At 31.4% G+C, this 24,823-nt stretch overlaps 1 protein-coding gene across 19 annotated transcripts in view; it reads right to left on the reverse strand.

Annotated features, from left to right (window-relative positions):
• Positions 1-24,823, reverse strand: part of LOC107454643 (fasciclin-2) — a 249,300-nt gene that overhangs the window by 88,217 nt on the left and 136,260 nt on the right. For 5 of the 19 annotated variants that reach the window (XM_087159849.1, XM_071183746.2, XM_071183722.2 and 2 more), the window contains exon 4: positions 11,093-11,146. The exons of 13 other annotated variants lie outside the window; for them this stretch is intronic. The gene's annotated coding sequence lies outside the window, so the exon portion shown is untranslated. Of the gene's footprint in view, positions 1-11,092; positions 11,147-24,823 lie in introns of those variants that run through there. One more of the 19 variants, XM_071183728.1, reaches the window with a different exon arrangement.

Below are 24,823 nucleotides of genomic sequence, written 5' to 3' on the forward strand. Positions count from 1 at the left end.
TAAAATATGGTAAACATTGCAAGGTTAATTTTTATACCGAAAAATTTTAAGAAGTAAGCGTGAAATAAAGTAATTTTCAGATTATAAAATATTCCCTTTTCATTTTATTTTATAACCGACGCTGAACAGCAGACCCAATTCTGAATCAACTATCAAGGTTCAACTCCACAGCCATTTAATTTTGAACGCAGTCCAGAAGATGAGGGAACTCTTGGATCAAGCACTAGGACAAACTAACCATCGTGAACAACTTTTTGATGAAACTAACCAGCACTTGCGTAACATAAACAGGAGAACCACGAAAACCTTAAACAGCAACCCCGACGATAAGGGGATTCTAATCCATGATCCACTGAGGATATTTTATGTCAACACTGTGTTCGGTGCGAGCTGGTAGCAGAATTCGTATCGATCAGCCAAAGCTGGGTTTCGGGCTTGAACACTCATTGGGGAGGGAGCTCTGTTCCCTGAGCCACCGTGGCTCTACCCTTTTTTATTAAAAAACAAATAAGAAAATGCACTTTGAATACATTTTCAAAAAAATAGAAAAGTGGTGATCGGTCGGTGACGGGGAAGCAATTTTTTTAATCCCCATATTTTTTCAGTAATTGTTGCGCCTCAGTAAATCATAAAAAGGTTTCTTGAAATCATAACTAATAATTTACTTAAAATGTTTATAAATCAATATCTTAACCAATTTTTCCTTCCAAATCCATATTAAAGCATTCCATCATTTTCACAAAAACATATTTAAAAAGGTAAAGTACTCTCCCATCAGCCAGTTGTTGGACACGGAGGTCAAGTAGTCTCAAGCTTCACAGTTTCAAGATCAGCGACATGATGGCGGCAATGTGGTCAGTATTACATACCAGTCGTCTTTACTATTCAGACGAGTACTCATTAATCTTAAGCTATGTGGTCTTTAAGCCTTTATTGGCTATCGGATACCCGGATCGAGACAATGAGAGTTCAGTTTCAATTACTATCGTGATTTAAAATAGTGGGTGGCCTTAAACCCATCACGGAGGGAAAAACTCCAGTCCTTCCTAATTACGGCTTAATGTTTTAATCATAAACATTCATTTGATTTAAATTGCCAAGTGCAAGTGAAGTGCTTGAGTAATATATTGAATAACAACACTTTCTAAAAGTGGCATTTTAAAACTTTGCATTAATTCGTTCCTTAATATTGTTTCCAAGTAGATATTTCGCAAGTGCCCACATTTTCCACAAGACAACAAAACAATACTCAAAAACACCTTATTGCTAACAAATATTCTTTTTCTTAAATCAAAAATATTCTCCTAATCATATCCTCCACATTTAAAAACAATCCCCTAAACATTTTAAAAATATGGCTTGTCATTATATTCCCCAAACCCTTTTCAATCCTATTGTCATAACAGAAAAATTCACAGAATCAAATAATACACGGCGCTTTTTCATTTTTCACTCTAATACCATTAACCTAAATAGTACTCCAAAAGGATTTGAGGGATCTAAGGATTTCGAACATTAATTCAAAGTCAGCAAGAAGACATTTTGAAACTTGGTTCTATTCAGCATGACGCTTTAAATTTAGGAAGTAAAAGAATTGGAATACTTTTTTAGAAGAATAAATGCACAACAGTAGCTATAAATACCACGTGGATGTGGTGGGGGGAAGGCACCTAGCACGTGCCTCTTCCCTAGACCATCCCCTTTATAGTCCTTCCAAATGCTTCCCATGGAAATGAATCTGGTGAACAATTCCGAATTTTTCCACCCCCTCTTTCCACTATAATACTAATGTTCTTGATCATTTTCGTCCCCCCTACCCCCTTCAAGAATCGTAACCGTTACTTTTGATGTCAGTAGCCATAGGGGATGATGTCAAATGGATGTCATTAAGAAGGGAGAACGACTCTCCTTTTCCAGTTTTTGAAAACGATGCAGGAATTGTAATTTCGGGAGAAAGCGGACTGTAGGTTCTCTTCCTCACATCTTTGGTGTCCATTACTACAAGGTAAATAGTGTGTTCGTTTGATTAGCATTTTTATTGGGCGTTATTCTAAAGTTGGGAACGCATTTTGCACGGTTTGCCGTCGGAAATTACTATCATTGTGTCAAAAAGTAATAAATGTTAACAGTGGTAACCTATTTGCAAGAAAAGGTGAAGAAGTTCTTCGAGTACTGTTAAGGTATAAATGTTTATTTCTTCAGTTTGGCACTTGGCATTGGACGGAGAGAAATAATCTATTGAAAAGTGAGAGATGTTTGCTTAATTTAAGACTGACCCAATAAAAAAACAGAGTATGTGATTTAATTATTTAAAAAAACTTTTTTGGAAAGACCCGGTTAGATTTATTTTACCACAGTAGAATATAAAGATAAATAGTAAAAGTTTATTTTTTAAGAATCGCGAAATGTAGTAAATAGGTGTTTGAATAGTTAAAAGATAGTTTTTGAAGAAGGAATGTAAATCAAAAATATTATTTTATTATTTATCTACTCGTTCGTTTCATTCACATTTTTAAACTATGAAAGGCTATAAATTTTATTTCCCTGTGCATCTTACAACGAATTGCAGATTGAAAAGCAGCATTATAAGGTTAACAACCCCGATGGAGAGGTAAAATTGCGAAAACAAACAAGAGACAAAACCTCTTACAAAAAAAAAAAAAAAAAAGTGGATTTAAAAAAAAAAAAACTCTCAGAGACTGGTAGATGAAAAATCAAACTCACAGAGACTGGTAGATAAATAAAAATCACAGTGACTAGTGGATGGAAAAGAAAACTTACAGATCTTAGCAGATTGAAATGCAACCTTTTAGGAACTAATAAGGGGAAAAGCAGTGACTAAAACATTAAAAAAAAAAACTTTACAGAGGCTTACAGATAAATGAGCTTTATTGAGGCTGGCAAAAGAAGACTAACAAGGACTAGCAGATGAAAAAGTGAGCTTACAAGAAGTAGCAGTTGAAAAAGCAAACATACAGAGACAATCTGTTGAAAAAGAAAAAAAAAACTTACAGCAGCTAAAAGATTAAAAAATAAACATACAAGGACTGGTAGATGAATAAATGAGATTGAAGAGACTAGCAGATGGAAGAGCAACATCGAAGAGACTAGCAGATGAAAATTAATGAACCGAGTTTATTAGCAAATAAATAAAAACATAACAGGAGTTGAACAAAATTTCGATTAACAGACACAAAAATCAATATTAAAATGGCATTTTATTTCACTTACACCGTACACTGTCGACTATGTATAGTATCTAAAAAAAGAAATACTATCAAATAGCTTTTATGGCAACTGATGCTGAAATTACATTAATGAAAATGCACAATTCTACATAAGTCAGAAAACAAAAAATGATACTAGGTACTTTGCATTCTCATTCATCGATAATTTCTATAAAACGCTAACCGCAAATCATGAGAAACCACGGAATCCATGTGATCATCAATAACAATTAGAGAAAGCGAGCGTATACTTGATCATTTAGTTGAAAATCGAGATCACAAGTCAAATATTACTAATCCTCACCGTACATAATAAGTAAACTAAACTGGAAACAAATTGCAGCTGGGATTTGGAGCACCCACTGTTGCGATTTGGCTAAAACACACCAAACCCTGGCGGCGCCCATTTTGATTGAGATGAATAAGTTCGTTCGTCAGTGTCCAACAGAAGCTTCTTTCGAATGGTTGTTCGCAAATGATGTGGCGTGCATCTACAATGAGGTTTGTGAACAATTTCCTTTTGCAAACGTTTGTCAAATATATGGTTGTGCAGTTTTTTTCCTTCTTTAATTTAGTCTAAGTAGTATATAGCAGAGAGAATGAAGATAGCAGCGATGATCCATCACTGTTGACAATCTTTTATTCCCCTCTAGATGGGGGCCCGGAAATCAGCAAATCTCTGGATGTCATTTCTACCTAGGGCAAATATATATAGCGGGTGGTGTTCTCTCGTATCCCCCGACAACGGAAAAAATGGAGACTATTTTTAGATGATGGACTGTGACACGGGCCAACGCGCGCGTTTGTTAATGCGTCACGTACAATGCCACGCATTACTTGGACATGAATAATTGCGAAGTATAAGGGGGAGGAAATAAAAAGGGTCAAGTGGTGGGCTATAGCCAGTTGCGCGTGTTCTGGAAATTCTCTGCTCTTTGATAGAACTGAATTATTGCGATCAATAATTTTGACGCTTGGAAAGAAAATTTGATGTACTACTTAAAATGTAGTTTGCGTGTAAATAATTATATTTTAATTTTGTAGTTTTAAAATTTTATTTTCTGGCCAATTAAATATTCAGAAATTAAATAATAGAATTTAATGTTCATCAATCTTGAGTTTGTTATCAATCGTAAAAACAGGTTAAAAATTTTATGCGTAAAAGAATATTAAAATTTCATTTCGAAAATCTCAAAATTGAATTTTAATCTTCAAAACTAAAATAAATGTATTTTAATGTTTTTATTGGAAAATTAAAGAGACAAACAAAAGTCTTGAGACAAAGTGATAAGTTATATTTTTCCTTCAAAAAGTGACATTTTCCCTTCATTTCAAACTGTTGTTCAATATTGTTTCCAGGTATTTTACAACTTCCTGATTTTCTTCTTAATATTGTGATCACATAGATAACATAAAAATTATTCTTGGAAAAATAGAGTGATAAGCTACACCTTTCTCAAAGGTGTTATTTTTTCTTTTACTTCAAAACGCTTCTTAGTATTGTTTATAGATAGTTATTTTACAACTTTTCGATTTTTCCCTCGACATTGCGATCACATAGAAACATGGATGAATCTTAGTGCTTACATGGATTTCATGGTCTTTTTTCCCAAAATTTCCTTCTTTCCTCCTGCGCAATTTGAGAACCTGGCTTTATCATTATACAACATTCATATATTTATTGACACATTTAATTCATTTGCGCTAAATTTGATATTATATTTATGAAAATAATTTTAATATAATTTCAATAAAGATAGAAATAGTTAGCAACAGATTTGCTGCAATTTACCTGATTAAAAACTTCATTCGCTTCAAAATATATAAATAAGAAGTAACAGTCGAAATGTTTCACAGGTTCTCGGATTATTTATTAGTTGTAATTTAGCTTTTTGAAAAATGAGACACCGTTACACTATTACAGATTCTCCTTTTTCTATTTTTCTTTTCAATTATGTTTAAAAAAATACAATGCAGTTTCTTATTTCAAAGTAAACTGCAAAGAATTGAGGATTAAATCAGAAAATTATTATAGAATATATCTTATAAGAAAAAATCAGTAAGAATCAAACTAAAAAAACTTTTAAGTGTTGCTAAAATTTTCCTTCGAAATTTCAATTAAATCTAACAATTATTCTAGTTATAAAAGTTTTAATACTATTAAAAATGTATATAATTTTAATCCTTTATAAATTGTGAAAACAAAAGTATGAAATATTCAATTGATATATTGCCTATACACTAAAAAGAGAAATACTATTGAAATTGCTTCGAAACTCCCAAACAATACATGGTCATTCCAGGCTAAGATATTTTTCACATTCCAGATATGGAAGCTGTCGTCGCAAAAACGACGAGCCATTTCAATAACGACGTTTTTTCTTCAATACATCATTCGAACAATTTCTTTTTCCTTTATGAAAAAAAAAGCTAACTTGCTTTTCAAAAAGTTGAAAAATTCTGTACAGAAATAAGCAGTAAAATCGGAAATTTACAGAGCCGGGGTTCGATTTCTGAAACTATAATGATAGTGCAGGTCAGCACCCCTAGAGCAAAAGTTCGAAAAGAAAAAAAAGAATGAGTGGGGTGGTAACGTAAGGAAAAAGTGCAAGTTGCACATGAGGCCCTTGTGAATGTGCTTCGGGGATAGCAGATCGTTTGGTACCCACAGGTTATCGATTATTCCATGTCTTTTTCTTTGGATACCTTCCTCTGGCTAAGAACGAATAAATCGAACATTGGGCTGTAAGTTTTGGGAATCGATGCAAAAAGAATGTTTTCTTCCTTTGGGAAAGAATCAGAATATATACAACAATTTTAATAATATCCTCGATATATTTTGGTGAAGATTCAAAGAGAAAAAAAAAAGTTCTATAAATAGGCGTAATGGCAATCTCTGATATTATCAAAGGAGACAAAAGACGAGAGAAATTTGTATTAGGGAACAATAAAAATTATTTAAATTAATAGATAAATTAATAAGTAAAATGTTAAACATAAATAAATAAAATTGCAATGTTGTATTTTTTTATAAAAAGTAACGCATTACACAGAGAGCAATGAAGGTCATGGAGGTTAAGACTATACAATTTCGTGGTAGACGACATGATGGCGGAAATCTTATCAGAATTATGCACTTACCGCCTTTACTTCCCTTAAACCTATCGATCTGAAACTGAGTAGGCTTCAAACTACCACTGGGAGTAATGAATAATAAAAAAAAAAGAAATTGATCACATCAAAAATTACTTTAGAATGAGAATTAGGACCATTTTGACTAGACATCAAATAAATAGAATAAAAAAATCAACCATTTTTATAGTGTGTTTAAAATATTTAAAGCCAAATTAAATTGTAGTATATGGCCAGGGAAAATTACTGCGCCCTACAGAAAAACACTATCATCTAAATGCATCTAAATCAGTCTATTTTTGTCAGTTTGCCCAAAATAAAATTAAATTTTAAAAAATCTTCAGAAAAAAGTGCAGAATCAAATTATTGATTCGAAAATGCTATTAGCGTAATTTTATTGTTTACAATTTTGAGAAAAAATTCTCAGAGCTCTACATGGCAAAGTGTTTTTCTTAACCTTATCAATCAAAACCTTTATAAATTTTTTTAAAATTCTTTTTTCTTAAATATTGTGTTGAAGAATGATACTCAATCTTCAAAAGTTTATAAAAAAAATCGAGAAAATGAAAATCAATAATTCATTTCTAATTTTAAAATGGTCCGCGCAAAAAGGAGAATGAACAACCTAAGAATTAAAAGTATCTTAAATATATCTAAAATATTTTTAGGCCTGTTAAAGTTCATGAAATTGTTTTTGGATTTAATGGACATGCGTACTTAATAAAAACTGCAAGTCCCGTAAATAGCTCGTATTTAAATTCACATTGCTTATTGTTAATACCTTATTACTAAATACTAACTTTGTTTATAGATAGATTTAAAATCAGGATTCACTTTTAATTTTTATCCGAACATCTATTATTTAAACTAAAGAGCGAATTGCACCAATTCCAAAAAAACCAATTTCCGTTCTTTTCTGTTTTATTAACCCGGATATCCCTTATCAAATACATACTCAACTATTTAAACGAAATGAATTTCGTATTAACTTGGCGTTTATGCCTTTCCGTCGTGCCAACTCGCCAAGTCTATTTCATTGTTTGCTAACACTTGAATGACGAAACTCAGCCAACGAAAGAAACTTAACGAAATTAAATCATCCACCGACATTACTTCCTCTTACCAGACTCATAAAAATCAACACGATGGGTTATCCTTGAAGAAACAAAACAATACTGTTCGCGATCTAGTTACGAATTCCACCTTGATTAACGTCCAGATAAAATATTCCTCTCAGAACATCGAAGAATCTTCCGCTGGTGGTCAAGTCAGGTCACGTGCAATCATTAGAAGATAGTGGCTTTATTTTTTTTAGGGATCGCTGGACAAATGGAACACTTTTCATGACCCACCCCTCTTGGGTCATTGTGTTAGAGACAATGACAAAAAGAGTTATTATGCACGACAAGAAACTAGCTTCCTCAGGTACAGTTATGATTGTTTGGTGAAAAATGAATCATAAAAAGTCGGGAGGCTTTCAGTTTTTTTTAATGTAAAACCTGGAGAATCGAAATTATTCATTTGTCGTTCGGTCACGTTTAAACTAAACTATGGTTCTGTTCAATCAAGTTCGATTTTGTACGTGAACGTATTAAGGACGGATTGTCCGGATAGTTTGGATTATCGAAAAAGAAAATTAGGATAGTTAAGAGATCAGGAGAGTTTATATGCAAAACTTGCAGTGTTCTCTCTTGGTGGAAAATACGAAATATATCAAGTATTTGTTTCAGTTTTAATATGAACATACTCTTATTTTAATTTTGTTTAAGTTAATGTTTAAAATTTTTGATAGGAATTTCTAATTATATTAGTTCAAATAGATTTTAATTAAAAAATTATATTTAGTTAACATATATAATGAAATAATTAAATAAATAAAATTTAAAAAATAATTAAAAATGAAATAAATTAATGAAATAAAATGAAATGAAAAAGAAATAAAATAAATGAAATGAAAAAGAAATAAAATAAATTAAATGAATTAATGAATTGTGAATAAATGAAATGAAATAATGAATTAAAATGAAATTAAAAAATAATTAAAATCAAAAGTTATAGTTACTTGTCTAAAATTGTGGGATAAAAGCTAATGCAATTTTTTTGCAACATGTCCCTTTTTAAATATCACAATGTAATGCGGCATTTTCTTTACAAAGGTAAAGTGTAGTAGTACTATTAATTGAAAAAAAATCAACAACAAATTACCAAAGTTCTATATTTTTTAATGTTTGTTGGATCATAAAAAAAGTAGTTAAGAATGAAATTTATTTTCAAACATAATGCATACACTTGTTAACTTTTCGACTTAACTAATGTCAATTAAGATATTTTGCGTAACAAAACACTTATTTACCATGAGCTGTTACGTCCAGCATTTAACACATGTTTTAAAATATTTGCAACAAAAACTGCTACCGTTAATTTTTTAGTCGTACCAGATCGTTTGTCAATAAATTTAGTTCAACATTTATCTTTATTCTTCATTACGCATCATGACAAGCATATAAAAAGTCCACATATATCCACGCATTAATAAATACGTGTTTTTGGATATAAAGTCACGTTATTAGCTATAATTTTTGGTAAATGGCAAAACAAGAAAGAATTCCCGAATTTATGCTATAAATTAATCATCACTATTTACTATTTGTTTATTTCTTTAATATTCAATCATTTATTATTTTATTTACTTATTTATTATTTTATTTACTTACTTAATTATTCATTTAACTTTTAAATTGGATTTAGAATCATCAAAAAAGATTTTCGCAGTATAACAGGAAGAACAATTAACTACAGAATTCATATTTTTGCCGACGTTCTACAATGTTTCCAATGACTATGGAGACAAAATACCAACAAATAAATTAAAATTGGATTTGCATCAACCACTCATTTCATTCCAAACAGATACAATAATGCAACCATGTCTAATAATTCGTGTTGTTCACATCAGAAGCGAAAAGAAAAAGAAACATTTGATATATTTTTGAGCGGACAACAACGCATTTTAACTTGTAAATCCCCAATGGCGACACTTTCTACCCGCCATGCTTCACTTACGAAACAAAAGGGAGCCAAGAAAAAATCCCTATTGACGGGAATATTTAATAACCCAGGGAAAAACAATGGAGTTCCAACTCATTGCGTCCGATTTCATATATATCTATATATTTAACGGGAGTTTCACTGAAATAGGAGAAAACTCTGAAAAATCCTATATACTCCTTACGGTTGAGAGAAGTTCAACACATATATATTGTTTTTGATGGACTTCCTATATTCTCAAATGGAGAGGGCGGATAAGTGTTCAATGGAGGAGACCAATAATGGTCAAAAGAAAGGATATTTATTGAGAAGGAAAATATTTTGGAGGCTGGCACTTTTCGAACGATTGTTTTCGATCGTTGGAGAAGCATACAGGGTGGATTATATGGTTCAAATGTCATCATTGATTTCTTTTGTTAAAAGATATTTTCCTGTATTTAATATAATTCTTAAATTATCTTTTTTTTCTTTATTGCATTAGATTTCGTAGGATTTACTTTTGTGGAAAGGAAAAAAAGATAGTAGAAAATGGAAGGTTATTCATATTCGTGTATTTTTTAAAATAGTCACATTTGCGATAGAGAACATTTTGCAGGCTTTAATGCTATTTGTTTCTTTTTCTCTCTGCGAGCGGATTAAAAAACAAAATACGTAAAAAACAAAATACGTAAAAAACAAGAAGAAATGGAAGGGTTAAAACAGAACGTAATATTACGTCAAAAGCAGGGTGAAACAAAAAACATATCGCGTGTTATTACGCCATAAACAAGAAGCAGATAAATAATAATTTCTTTTCTTACAAAGTGTTCTGTAGTCATTGCTTTTAATATATGTTTTTAGAATTCTCGTTGAAGTTGAAGGCTACTATTCAAAAATGTTTGATCAATGTTGAACAAATCAATATTTAGGAAGGCGAGACTGATAACATCAAAAACTGATTACTGAAGGAAACAGAGAGGGCTTGAAAGGAGACTATTAGAATCATCTTCTAGTTGACATGTTAGTTGAGAAATTTTGTTAATAAGTCTAGAATCGACCAGGTTAGTTGTGATTTTCTACACACCGATCAATATGATTTCCACCAAAATACAATTCTAACGATTTGCTAATTCTTATTAACATAAGCTTCGCCATATAAAAACAAAATACAATTTTAAATTATTTATAAAATTTATAAGGACATTGTTGTAATAAAATTAACAAAGTTAAACAAAGAGATTTTCAGGAGGCATTTGCCGTTCAGATACCACTAGCACAACACTTAAGATAATTCAAACACACCAATCGGTAATTGAGCTAGAGGACATCCAAAACTTCAATGGTTAAACTCCCCTTTAATGCAGATTTAAAATAATCAGGGTATTGAATTGGCAAGATGTATGACAAGGAGAAAAGTTTCTAAAGAAGGCCAAGATACACACCGGGATATCATGCCAGTGATTATGAGTTTCATACATTTGCTTATTTTCGTTATAAGCTAATTTATATAATATACTTACAAGCAAAATTATAAATCAGCTGATTGTCATTATCCAAATTCATATGTATCTCAAAATGCAAATTAAAAATATGTCTTTACCCAAATTCATGTGTCATTACCCAAATTCTCAATATCCAATTAAAAATCTGTATGCTTTATAAATATTACTTGAAGAGTAACATAAAGATGTACAAAACTAACTTACCAAGAAAAAATAAGAGTAAAGATGATGATTTAAAACAATTTTTGATAAACATACCTAGAAAAAAAGAAAAGTTTTAAAAACTATTCAGTTAACAATAATATAAATGACTGATTTTAAGAACATAACTTAAATAAAAGTGTTTTTGATGGAACTATGCTTGGTGTTCTATAATCATAGCTCTTAATATATATTTTTAGAATCGTCATGTAAAATGAAGCTGAAAAAGAATATAGATTAGGAGTCGCAAATCAATTACTAAGCGAGAAAGAAACAAGTAGCGAATAACTATTGAGGAAGTTGAGACTGAAAAACATAAGTATTTGAGTGCCGGTGGAAACAAAGGAATTTTAAGACGATAGTAAGCATACCTCCAAGTTTCACCAAGTATTTAAAATGATATATACTTGTTTTGCTCGATGGTCTAGTTTTCTTCAGCAGTAATTCAATGAAGATTTTTTCAATTATATATTAATTTACGGCTACGGCTTACTTTAGATATCTGTTTTGACAAATTCTAAAACATATATATACATCAAAAAGGTGATTACACAGCCTATAAATTATTTTGAAATTTTTTACCAATTTTACTATGGATACCATAAAATTCATAAGTCGAAAAAAATTTATAAGATTTGAATATCATGCCTTTGGTGTTTATACAGAAATTTGAAGTACGCATTAAACAAAGGTACTTTATATGTCTGCTTTAGAACATTTACTATATAGACTGTTACTCTATACTGTAAATAAACGGAATATATGAATTTAAAAAAGAGCTGACACTTAATTTTTGAAGAATTTGGTAAGTAAATTTTATTTTTAAAAGGATTCTAATTATAGTTATAAGTATAAATATTCCATTATAAGCAAAGATGCTTTAAATTTTCATCTGATAATACTGAAACCAATAAGCACAGTAATGTTTGACTGTTCAGCATATGTTTTCTAATATAAATTTAGTTATGCTTTAAATTACACAATTCGAATAGAACAAGAAGTCCCCAAACATCTTATTTTAAAGTGAAAAAAAAAGTTTCCTAACTGTTCATCACCTTATTTTTCCCCTTCAAATCCAAAGGCTTAGAACGATAGGAAATTTCTTTGGATTCTTTTTTGGGGAGCCATCAATTTCACCAACCAGTTCCCCCTTTTTTTTTAAGACGAGGCATCTAGAACGGATAAGAAACATGGTATGTGCATTTTAGTTCTAGCCCTATACTCATGCCCACCACTTCCCCACCATCCCCTATCCCAGAGCGGCATCAACTCCAATCCCAAACCGATCTATTTTTAAACGGATGTGCAACTGTCTCCCCTCTTTCCTTTCGGGAAAAAAACAACTTGCCGATCTACCATCTCGCGCACAGGAGATAAAATGAAGAAAGACAACCCCAAACAGAACCATCTCCGGAAAAAAATAAAGGAAAAGTGAAAAAAAGGAGAAACGGGAAAAGCACCCAAATGAAATTGTGCTCTGAAGTAGTCCCAGTGGACGGACTGCCTGCCGGACCTGTCTACAGGCACACAAACAAGAAAGAAGTGAGGACAAGGGATTTCTGGAATCTTCCAGGAAGATCTTTAACCGCCTAATGGCGGACGACAAAAAGATCAGATAGTATCAGGCACTGCCAGGCGAGGTTAATCTTTTCAGGCTTCAGCAGATGGCTAGCTTTCTTAGATTTAGATTGCAAGTTGAGCCTATTTGGTGTCAGTGTTTCATTTGTATTACTTATTTAACTGAATAGCTTCGTGAAATATTCTTGTGTTTCTCATATATAGAGTGAATCTTTCAGATGGCGGTAAAAAACGAATGGTAGACATGTTTTGAAAAATTAATTAGAGGCTAGGCAGAATGTAACAAAGAAAGGACATTCGTCTGTAGTGAGTCTGATAGTGAATAGGGAATCTTTCAGATGGCTGTAAAAACGTATGGCAGACATGTTTTGAAAAATTAATTGAATGCTAAGTAGAATGTAACAAAGAGAGGACATTCCTGTGTAGTGAGTCTGATAGTGAATCTTTCAGATGGCTGTAAAAACGAATGGTAGACATGTTTTGAGAAATTAATTAGATGCTAAGTAGAATGTAACAAAGAAAGGACATTCGTCTGTAGTGAGTCTGATAGTGAATAGGGAATCTTTCAGATGGTTGTAAAAACGAATGGTAGACATGTTTTGAAAAATTAATTGGATGCTAAGTAGATTGTAACAAAGAGAGGACATTCGTGTGTAGTGAGTCTGATAGTGAATAGGGAATCTTTCAGACGGCTGTAAAAACGTATGGTAGGCTCGTTTGAGAAAATTAATTGAGTGCTAAGTAGAATGTAACAAAGAGAGGACATTCGTGTGTAGTGAGTCTGATAGTGAATAGGGAATCTTTCAGCTGGCTGCAAAAAAGAATGGTAGACATGTTTTGAAAAATTAATTAGATGCTAAGTAGAATGTAACAAAGAGAGGACATTCGTGTGTAGTGAGTCTGATAGTGAATAGGGAATCTTTCAGCTGGCTGCAAAAAAGAATGGCAGACATGTTTTGAAAAATTAATTGGATGCTAAGTAGAATGTAACAACGAGAGGAAACTTGCATGTTTAGCGAGTCTGACAGTGAATAGGGAATATTTTTGAGGACTGCAAAAATGAATAGTAGAGGTAGATATGTTTTGAAAAATAATAAATTTGAGGCAAAGTAGTAACGACAGAAAATTTGCACGCGTAACGAATCTGATAGAGAATAGTGAATCTTGAGGATGGCTGTAAAAAACAAAAGGAAGGCTCGATTAGAAAAATAATGATGCAAGGTAGAATGTAATGAAGACTGGAAATAGGCTTGTGCAGTTAATATGACAGTAAATATTTCAGATGATACCGTAAAATAAAAAGGTAACTTTGGTAAAATTTCTTGATAGCAAAGTAGAATGTAACGAAGCAAAGAAATTTATTTGCAAAATTTTAGAACTTAATAGATTATTTTCAAAAATCTTTCAGGCATAATATACGGGAATAAATACAGATTTATAATAGTACAAGGGCCGGAATTGGTGATTTTTAAACTTGAACGACTTCATGTCAGTAGTGTTATAAACCAAATTTGAGGGAGCTATTAACTTGGGTTCTTCGTGGTCATGGTACCGTATTCACTAATCTGAGCAAATTCAAAAATGTAAATGTATGGTTTGAAATGCTGACGGAAGCCGAATGTGCCGCGTGTGATGAATTTGAAAAAGAGACTTAAGCTCGTTAAGAAAGTAAGAGGGAGCATTATTCCAAAGCATTTATTGCAAAGATTGCTACTCTAAATTAATGTAAAAAAAGTTTTTGCACAATTTATTTTGTATAATTTTAATAATAGTTTGAAAGTGAATGAGAACTTATTGGTCACCATGCAGTATATTTTGCTATTAGTATTCTCGAAACAGCCCGTGGTTAATGGACGTTAAGACTTCATAATTTCGTAACCAACGACTTGATGGTGACAATCTGGTCAGCAATGCGCGCAAGCCGCATTTACTTCCCAGACAAACTACAACCAACCTATTTAAAGCTGGGTCGGCTTCAAGCCGCCACTGGGGCTCGAGCTCACAGTTCTTCACATTGACAGTTCAGTGCCTTAACCCCATAGACATCGCGGCTCTGTATATACTATATATTTCCAAAAAATTGTATGAATAAAATATAGTAACAGAATGCGCTTAGAAACAGAATGCGTAAGAAACAGAAGAGTAAGAAACATAATGCGTTTGAAAATCATAGATCAGAAAATAGGCAGAAATAGCCATTTAGTAACATTCCAACAGCACAGGTAATATTGCATTTTGTAGGATGTATTACAAAAAAAAATTAAAAATAAATTAGAGAAAATGCAATTTTCTTTTAAATTTCTTATAGTTGTAGTAATTGTAACATCTTATCTGAATATGAATCCAATGCATTTCAAAAGTAAATTGAAATACGCAGCTTTATATCCTACTTCATGCAATAATAAGATGAAGTTCCTCACATGAAGTATTGATACTCTTTTTTAATGATAGGGTAACTCGAAAAGAAATAGATAAATTTGCTCTTTTAGTATAAGCAGATTTCTTCTTAAGATTGAGTTATATCAAAGGAGAAAAAAGGTGTAAAAAGGGAAATGGATTAGAGAGCTGTCTGGGGGATTATACCGTCGAGAGAAATGCAAGAGCAAGATATCAAGCCTCGTTGACAGGAATGTGATTTCGTGTTTAAACACGTCTGTCTGGGCTTAAGATACTGAGTGAAAAATCTCAGTTGTCAAAGTGTAAACTTACTGATTTCGTCAACCCTTAGTTTATCTAGGGTAAATGCAGTAATGTTTTTTGAAAATGTTCCTTGCCATTTTATAAAACATTTATGAAAGAAAATTTTTTAATTGTGTTTTAATTTTTTTAAAATAGTTTTATTTTAAAATTAAACAAACACCAGCATTTTTTTAATGTTTAATGTCAAGGATAATTTTTTATTTGCTATTTTGCTTTTTTAATTTGATTCGTTATTTAAAATCTAATAATTTTATTTCTAAATTTACTTTCACAATAAAATCACTGTTATAACTGTTATTAAATGCTACGCGAATAAAATTTTTTTCAAAAATTATTAAAGGGAAATGGAACATACCCAAAATATATACGATTCAAATCATTTGATGAAACATTAGTTAGAGAATTAATATGGTTTCAACGTTAAATGGTTAAACTATTAATGGTAGATTCGAAAAAACCTATAGATCTATTCGAATTTTTATATGTTTGAAAATTTTTAGGCATCTGTTATTACTATTCTTCCTTTTGGATGCCTTTTATTAATTGTTTTTAAATATATATAATACAATATATTTTAAATATTTTTTATTATGAAATAATTTTTTTTTTTATAATGAAGAAACTTTGTAAATACATAAAGAATTAATATTAAATGAGGAATTATTGCAAATAGTTTTGCTGTAAATGTCATTTCATGTAAGACTCGATATTCAATCTCAGAATACCAAAATACTTACTTCATTCATGAAGTACTCTTTCAAATTTTTTTAAATATTAAATTTAATATACCTCATAATGTAAATAAAATAAGAAATTATTGCAAATAGCTTTGCAAAAAACGACATTTCAAATGAAACTCAATCTTCGATCGTAAAGTCGGAAATTCTTATTTCTGGCATGAAGCACTTTTCAACATTCATAAATTTTAAACTTCATATGCCCTATAATGTGTATTAAAATAGAAATTATTGCAAATAGCTTTGCCGAAAACAGCATTTCAAGTGAGACTCAATCTTAGATTTTAAAATGTCAAAAACTTTTTGCCATTAAAGTACATTTACTCTTTTTAACGCTCTTAAAATATCTTATACAAACTTTTAATTCCTCTGAAAATGAAATTTTTTTTCCTCCTCAGCTTGTGGTAAAAACTCACAATTTCCATTATTGAGAATAAATTGTATCTTCCTAATTTCTGTCATGCCTAAAATTATTATGCCGAAGTGTGCCGAAAGCTTAACAAAATACTGAGAAAAAAAAATTAATATATCACCCTTTTAACTGGAGGAAACATCGAATTATCTCAACAGCTGTTTCCAAACACACCATCCAGTCTCAATCCTTCTAGACTCCCGGAAGTTTGATCTTTCCGCTTGACCCCCACCCCCAAATGACAACCAGAAAAAAAAGGTGCCAAGACAACAACAGCTGGGTTGCGACAAAAATTTCGAGCAGCTGTAGCACTTCTTCCCAGACGAATCTTGCCAAGGTAGCACGCCAACATCTCTCAACAACAACTTATCAGTGATATAGTTGAAACAAGCTGTTAAAAAAGGAAGCCGACATCTAGCCCAATTTGCCCCATCCTTCAACAGTTTCCAAGCTGTTGTGACTTCCAGTTGATCCCCAGAAGACGAGGGAATTGATAAAGGTGATTGAGGAACTGTGGAAGTTACACCACATTTCTGATACCGTGCTTGGCTGCGATGCAAGGTCGTGTGGATTAGTTGGGGGTTTAGCATGATTATTCGCCTTCCGTGCAGCTGTATTCAATATTTCAGAGGATTTGGTGAAATTGCCCTGAGGGATAAGTGTAATTTATTTGAACGCACTGAATTTAGTCACGAATATTGATAGTTTTCCGGGAAAGTTTCCGGAACTTATTCAATTTTAGACAAAAGTTTTGATAATTATGGTGTTAAAAAAACTATCCCCTTTTTCTTGCAAAACTGTTACTGCAAACGTTTAGAAGCAAACAGTGTGTACGCGTCGTTCTATTCAGGCGTTGTTATGACGACCGCTGCAGTTCAATAATTTGAAAACTATATTTTTTTCGGAATTCTTTTTTTTTTTCATTAAGTTCATTATGTATTATGGTGAGTTAATTTTTAAGATGTGCAAACAGAGATCCTACAAAATACTTCTTAAGTTGTGAATAAATTAATTTATCCCTTGAACGATGTTTTTATTTACTTTATACAAGAATACACTTTTTTAAATTAAAAATGTATGGTTACAAAAATTATTTCTAAATTCTGAACAAAATTAATAAATACTAATCTTTATAAGCAAATGCTTCCATACCATATAAAGTCTAATTATGATGTAAATAAGTAACTATTTTTTGCACATTTATACTGAAAATAAGTGCTTTTTTAAAACTATCAAGTAATTAGTTTTACTATTAATTTTTACAAGAAAAAGATTAACTGATAGTTTTCTACTAGTGCTTCATAAACTTATTCAGTTTTAGCTATTATTATAAAGGTAATTATGATGTAAGAAATGAAATTTTTTTCAAAAAAGTTTTATTACAAATGTTTTTTTTTTTCAAAAAAAAAAAATTTATAATGGAAATTGTTTATTGGTAGTTTCTTCACAAAAGCTAATATTGTAATAATAAATTTTTATATAAATATAATTAAAATTGATAGTTACGTGTTAAAAAATAACAACAAATAATGACTTACTTTTTCACTTATATTTATTTATATGGAATTTTTCTCTTAATCATGCCTCCTTAAACTAAAAAGATTAAGTCAACTCAATTTGATTTTTAAGGAAATACATTATCATTGAATATACCTTTTTGTAAATTTCATTTCAAAGGGATTTTACTATTAATAAAATGCAAAAATACTTTAATTTAGACAAATTACATAATTTTAAATAAAGTAATTAATAACAAGCCCCCTTTTTTATAATAAGCATAATTTCATAACTAATTTTAATTTAATTTGCTATTAAACATGAATATTGCTGTTGTCGTTGTAGTTAATTTACGTCGCACTAGAGCTGCACAATGGGCTATTGGCGACTGTCTGGGAAACATCCCTGAGGGTGATCCGAAGACATGCCATCACAATTTTGATCCTCTGCAGAGGGGATGGCACCCCCACTTCGGTAGCCCGACGACCTGCACGCGCAGTCGAGCACTTTACGGTAGAACAGTTTAACGAGAACCAATACCGCACACCCTCGGGCCCTACGCAGACTAATCCAAGTGGTCACCCACCCGCACACTGACAGCAGCCAGTGTTGCTTGACTTCGGTGATCTGCTGGGAACCGTGTCTTAACGATCAGTCCACTGAGGGATTAAGCATGAATATATCGCTAACAAGCATAATTGCTAGTAAATATGTATATATAGCTAGCAAATATGATTATATTATTAATTTGATAGTAAATATGAAAATATTATTAATTTTCAAGTACACATGGATATATAGATAGTGAATATATGTCTAGCAAATTTGATTATATTATTAATTAGCCCATGAAAATATCTCGTAAATATGATTAATTTGCTAGTAAATCTAAATATATTGCAGATAAATAAGAAAAACCATTATCATACTAAACATACTAAGTACACCAATCCCACTTAATATAGAGCATACTCAGAAAGATAAAAATCTAATAAACTATGCAGTATAAAACATCAGCATGGTAACGACAGCATATTAATGCAGATGTCTAACTATTACCATACACTAAGTTGAGAAATTCATGTGTAACCAGTAACGCTTTAAAGCAAATTTATTTCCCACAGAATGTATCAGTCTTTTAGCACGGCTGAATTATGAGAGTATGGAACATTTAAATTTATTCATAAATCTTTTTAGAAAAGAATATTTTTTCCCTGTACGCGTTAAAATAGCAGATTTGACGGGACAACCCGCAGTTGCTGTCAGGTTGGCGAAACAAGACAAATCGACGCGTTAGCCACTATAACAAGATAACTCAGAATTTTTATACATTTTTTTAGGACACTAAATAAACTAGACAAGGTTCGTTTCTTTTTTTACGAGTTCATAAATTTTGGAAACATGCAATGTGTGACATCGGCGACTGAGGCCTTCTAAAGGCTGCCCGATTAATCAAAGATGGACTAAATCACGACACAATCGCTCTTTATTTTTTTTCTTCTTAAGTTTGTCTTGTTTGAATATTTATGGCATAAAGTTATTTAAAAATTCCATGAAGTAAAGAATTGTTCTTGTAAAAGTTTGTGTGTTGTATTTAGCTTGTACAGGCCAGCCATTCCCTCTCGCTTTTCTATATAATATTTAATTAAATATAGTTTATGTAATAAAATAGAAAAATCACGCATAGAAGAAATTTCGCTAGAATATAGAATATCGTTCAAATTTCCGTATCCTTATTACGATGGCCAGATAGCTTCATAGATCAGGATGACATAACAGGCCAGATCAAGATTATATAGCACTATGGTTAAATTTCAAAGCGTTTTATATAATTTAAAGGTGTTTTTTCTTTTTGAAGCTTTACTAACAAGTAAAATAAGACAATTTAAGACAATTGCCTTTAACTCAAAGCAATCATTTTATACGTTATAAATGCGCCAGGGTCTTTGTCGTAAAGAATTATCTAGCCTTTAAAATGTTCAAAAAGCTTAAATACCTTAAATAAAAAAATGTAGAATTTTTTTTAAAGGTCGCTAACTTGACAAGATTTTTTTCACTCAAATAAAAATTTTAATTAATGAATAATTCTTGATTTTAGCAAGTTTTTATAAGACCAGCCAACGCAGCATTTCAGTAACTTTTTAGGTACTAAAAATTGGATAGTAAACGCTTTTACTTTTCATAAAACTGTGATTTTTCCTCATAATGATATTTCGTGCCATTTTTGAGCCAACTAGAATAGAATACGCTGTCTAAAGATAGGCCAAACTTATCCTTACAGTCATTAATGACTGTTAACAACTGGCAAGAATTATAAAAATGACGTATTGTCAGCTGAAAAGCTTTATCATTTGGCGACAGAGCCTTCGAAAAACAGACTTAACCTCTTTTTAAGATTACGACAAATTTGTGTGGTATTATGGTACATGCGGGTTTCAATGTTCGTGCGACATTCGAATCAGCGATGCGGATCTTATTGTTCGAATAATTATTGTAACTAACGTAAATTGAAAATAAAAAAAGATGATAATTTGGAATCAAATATTTAACAGCAGACTGTATTTTACAATAACTCAATACAGAACATATTGTAGGCTAATTGTGATCCAGCTCTTTATAAACAGCAGCTGTTATTTTGCAAATAGCCAAGTATATTGGAATAGTCTCCAGTATTTTCGAAATAGCCTACGTAATTTTGAGTTTATTGAAGAGAGCCCACATTAAGGTTAATTAGAAGATGTATTATTCATTACGCAATTAGCTGTATTTTTTTTCCTGGCAGTTCGCAATAAGTCAAAATGAATGAACTATCGTAACTAGGCTTTCTAAGTGAATTCAGTCAATAATTCTTTACCTATAGGAAAGTGGGCAGATTGCAATAAGCTTTTAAAATATCAAGCAGATTAAAAAATACTGGATTTTTTTAGTCTCCTTCGAAATATATAAAGTATCGAACGAAAAATATCTGTAGGAATTTTTTTAATAGAAACTCTCTTTGCAGAAGAGTAATTCTAAAATTTATCAGAATAAAAAGTCATTTTACAAGCTGATAGACAAGTCATGCCTTTTTTCCGGTCATTGAAACCTCTAATACTTAGAATAAAAAGAAGTGAAGTAAGAAAATTGTTTCTTACATGCAAAAGATAACTTCTAACACTGCGTTTAGCTACGAGGCAGACTCAAATCAAAATATTCTTAATTCATCATCTTGAAGTCGTTTTTACCGCCCCATATTTGAAAACAACTTACACGTGTGAAGTTTTACCACCATGGCGGTAGTAAAACACAGATAAAATAGGGCCGCAAACATTACAGATCCAGTTATCATGGTTAAAGTACATACTTACTAGGCGGAAAATGTACTCCTTTTTGCTTTACGATACGTTGTCCAGCTTCATAAAAGACTGCAAACAGGATAAGATAAGGAAAAGAGTCTCATTCCGAAAAGTGAAAGAGAACATTAGGAAACGACGTTGTGTTTATTTACATGTTCCGGGAGAAAGTTAAGATTTGCCTAAACTGTAAAATCTTCTGATTTTGAAGAGGGCACAAAATTGCGAACGAACATTTCCAGAGAATTATTGTTTTTATGAGAACAGGTCAAAGGATTTAGAGAGCAATAATTGAACGTAACACTTCAATTTATTCTCGAGAACTGTGATAATGTTTGCAAGTTAAACAACATGCACAAGTAGCTTGAAACGTAAAAGGGGTCTAAGAATGGTAACCTTTTTTTCATTTTTGGAAGGTAACAATAAACTTATTTAACAGTTAAACTTTATTTAGTTATGGATTGTTTGATGATGTACTCGTAGAATTTAGTGACGCAGGAGGCGTATGCGGCTTTGCGCCAAACAGATAGTAAAATCGAAGAAATCCCGGATCAAGTATTAGGAGAAATTTATCTTCGTGGAGAACTTTTTGATGGAACTAACCCGCGTTTGCGTAACACGGAGATGAAAACCACGAAAACCTCCCATGTTTAGCTTGACGGCAAGTGGACTCTCACTCATGATCCGTCAACCACTGAGGATATTTTAAAATCAGCATTGTGGTCGGTGCAAGCCGGATGCAGTATTCGTATCGACCAGCCATCGCTGGGATTCAAACTCTGTTCACCTCATTGGAAGGCGAATGTTCTATCTCCTGAGGCATTACGACTCAGGAATTTAAACTGAAAAGATCAGAATAGAAAGAATCTAAATTCTAAAATGTGCAGTGTCTGTTCAGCTTCATGTGTTGAAAGATGTCTTTTTGATTAGCCAGTGGATGTTTTCCTTGGATTTCAATATAAAACACCGTGGCCTACATTACTTTTTTACAATTATTTGTTCGTCAAATTCCTCTGCTAGCTGGTCACCCCATGTAATTCAGATTTAAGAATAGCAACCTTTTTTCTATTTTTGAAAGGTAAAAATAAACAGTCTTAGTTAACGGTTACAACTTTGCTTAGTTATAGATTGTTTGATGATATACTCGTAAAATTTAATGGCATAGGAGCCTTATGCGACTTTGTGCACACTGTAAGAATGTCACGAACTGTAAGAATCAGCTGCTGCAGGACCGTTTCAATCGATTACATTGATTATTTTTGTCCAGTTTTAAAAAAGCTGTATTTAAATTTCGTATGGGCTGTTTTTAAATTGCGTATCATTGAAGTCTAATTTAAACCCGGATATGGTTAATAAAAGAAAATATACACAAGAAAATTATTCTGTACAGACCTATTTTTTAGACTTTTTCTGCTTGTACTGATCTTATAAACTCCTTTTAGCAACAGCGGTTTCTTAAAGCTATAAAAACTCCTTCTGCAATATGCCTGTCTTTTAAAACTTCCATCCGCCAAATACTAACACTTAAGCGAAGAAGGAAAAAACGAATATCTTTTTGAAAATAAAAATTCTTTTGTGCATCTCAACAACAAAATACTTCTGTAAAAGCACTTCTCACCGAGTTTTATTCAAATGTTAAAAAAAAAAAGAACCATATTCAAAAATCTCTAAAAAGTCTCTTCACACGTTTGAGGTAGTTCCGACTTTTTCACTTTGAAAAAGAAAGAAAGAACTTAGTTTTTTTCGTTTATTCTGTTTAAATCGGTGCAGCTTTTATTTTCCTCACCACTTTTTAAAAACTCGTAGAATCTCCATTTTTGAGTGAATGGGATGTCTTGTGGATGTTCTTGAGAAGTACCACCACACCTAAAATGGTCCCAGCGGAAGCTCTTTACCAAGCGGAATAATTTCTAAAACGCAATCGTTTTTTCAAACGAGCGTGAAGTTTTTTTTCTTCGTATTTTTTTTTTTTAAATCTTCCTCAGCGATAGTTTTCACGCGGTTCACGGACAAAAAATGTAAACAAGGGGATGAGTTACAAATTTTCATTATGGCTGTTTTCCCTGTTGTTAAATAAAGGGAAATTGCAAAATCTTCTATAATTGATAGATTGAAATTGATAGCTTTCAAATTTTATACAAATTACGAAATATCGCTCTAAAATTGTTTTGTAACTCAAAAAGTTACTTGATATGTTTTATTTTGTATTATAAACAATATTTACAATGGAGAAAAAAAAAACACTTTTTGAGAGCAAACGATTCTATAAACAGTATAATCGAAATAGTTTTTTATTTTAAAATATTTTTTATTTTAAAACGTTTGTTTCTGAATAAAAGCTGTGCATATTATCTTTTTCTTTGGTAATTATACTTTTATAACTATATTTTTATACAATACTGTGATTTGTTATTCTAAAACCTTAGGAGACGGCATCATTAAAAGAATATGACTTTTTGCCAAACGATTTTTTAAATAGCATATTCAAAATTTTTTTTTAATTTTCATTTTAAAATATCTGTGGTTGAGCAAAAACAATACATATTATTCTTTTTATTTGTAACCAGCTTCTTATAGAAAATAAGAATGTTGAGATATGTTACATTTCAACCTTAAGAAATGACATTAAAAGAGCAAGACTTTTTGAGCAAAAGTTTCGACTAAATAGCGTAATCGGACACATTTCCTTATTTCCAATTTTAAATATCTTGTTGCAGAACAAAGCAAGACACATGAGTTTTTTTGGTAATCGACTTCGTATAGGAAATACAAATGTCGAATTTTTTTATCCCTTAACGTCAGGGAAAGAAGATATTTAAAACAAAAGCAAAAACTTTAAAATTAGAAAACGATCATAGAAACAAATTCGCTTATAGAATCGTTTACTGAAGTGTAAACTTTTCCCTCCAAAATAATTTTTCTATAAAATAAAGAAAACATAAAGGCATTTTAATAGAAAACAAATTATTCCTCTGCATTAGTTGTAAATTCTTAAACCTAATTTTAACACATTTCATGTAGAATAAACTAAATGTAGAATTTTCTTAAACACTTGGAAAAACAATCTTAAACTGCACTTTGCGGGCCTTGTTTAGAGATAAAAATTGTAGCTTTGAGTAGACAATGGATTCTTATATTTGCATTTGCTAAGCCGCTTATCGGTCAGAGGCACTTATCTCTTAGGTAGTAGATGTATAGAAGATTTGGCACCGACTTTATTTGCTTTAAAAAGCGTTAGTTCCGACTTTATATTTTTTTCCTAACGTTTGATACGAGATTAATCTATGCATCATTTAACAAACATTTTAAGACTAAAGTATTAATTCAATTGTTTTTATAATATTTTTCTTGCTAAGTAATTTGAATAGATGTGTGTGTGGGAAACAATGACATTAACAAAGCCAGTGCGGCTTAAGCGTGATTTTGAAATAAAAGCTCGACTGCACGCAACTGTTATGTTTGCTTTTATAATAAACAT

Source organism: Parasteatoda tepidariorum, chromosome 3 (genome assembly GCF_982258835.1).
Source record: "Parasteatoda tepidariorum strain Cologne lab strain chromosome 3, Ptep-v5.0, whole genome shotgun sequence".
Taxonomy (NCBI): Eukaryota; Metazoa; Arthropoda; class Arachnida; order Araneae; family Theridiidae; genus Parasteatoda; species Parasteatoda tepidariorum.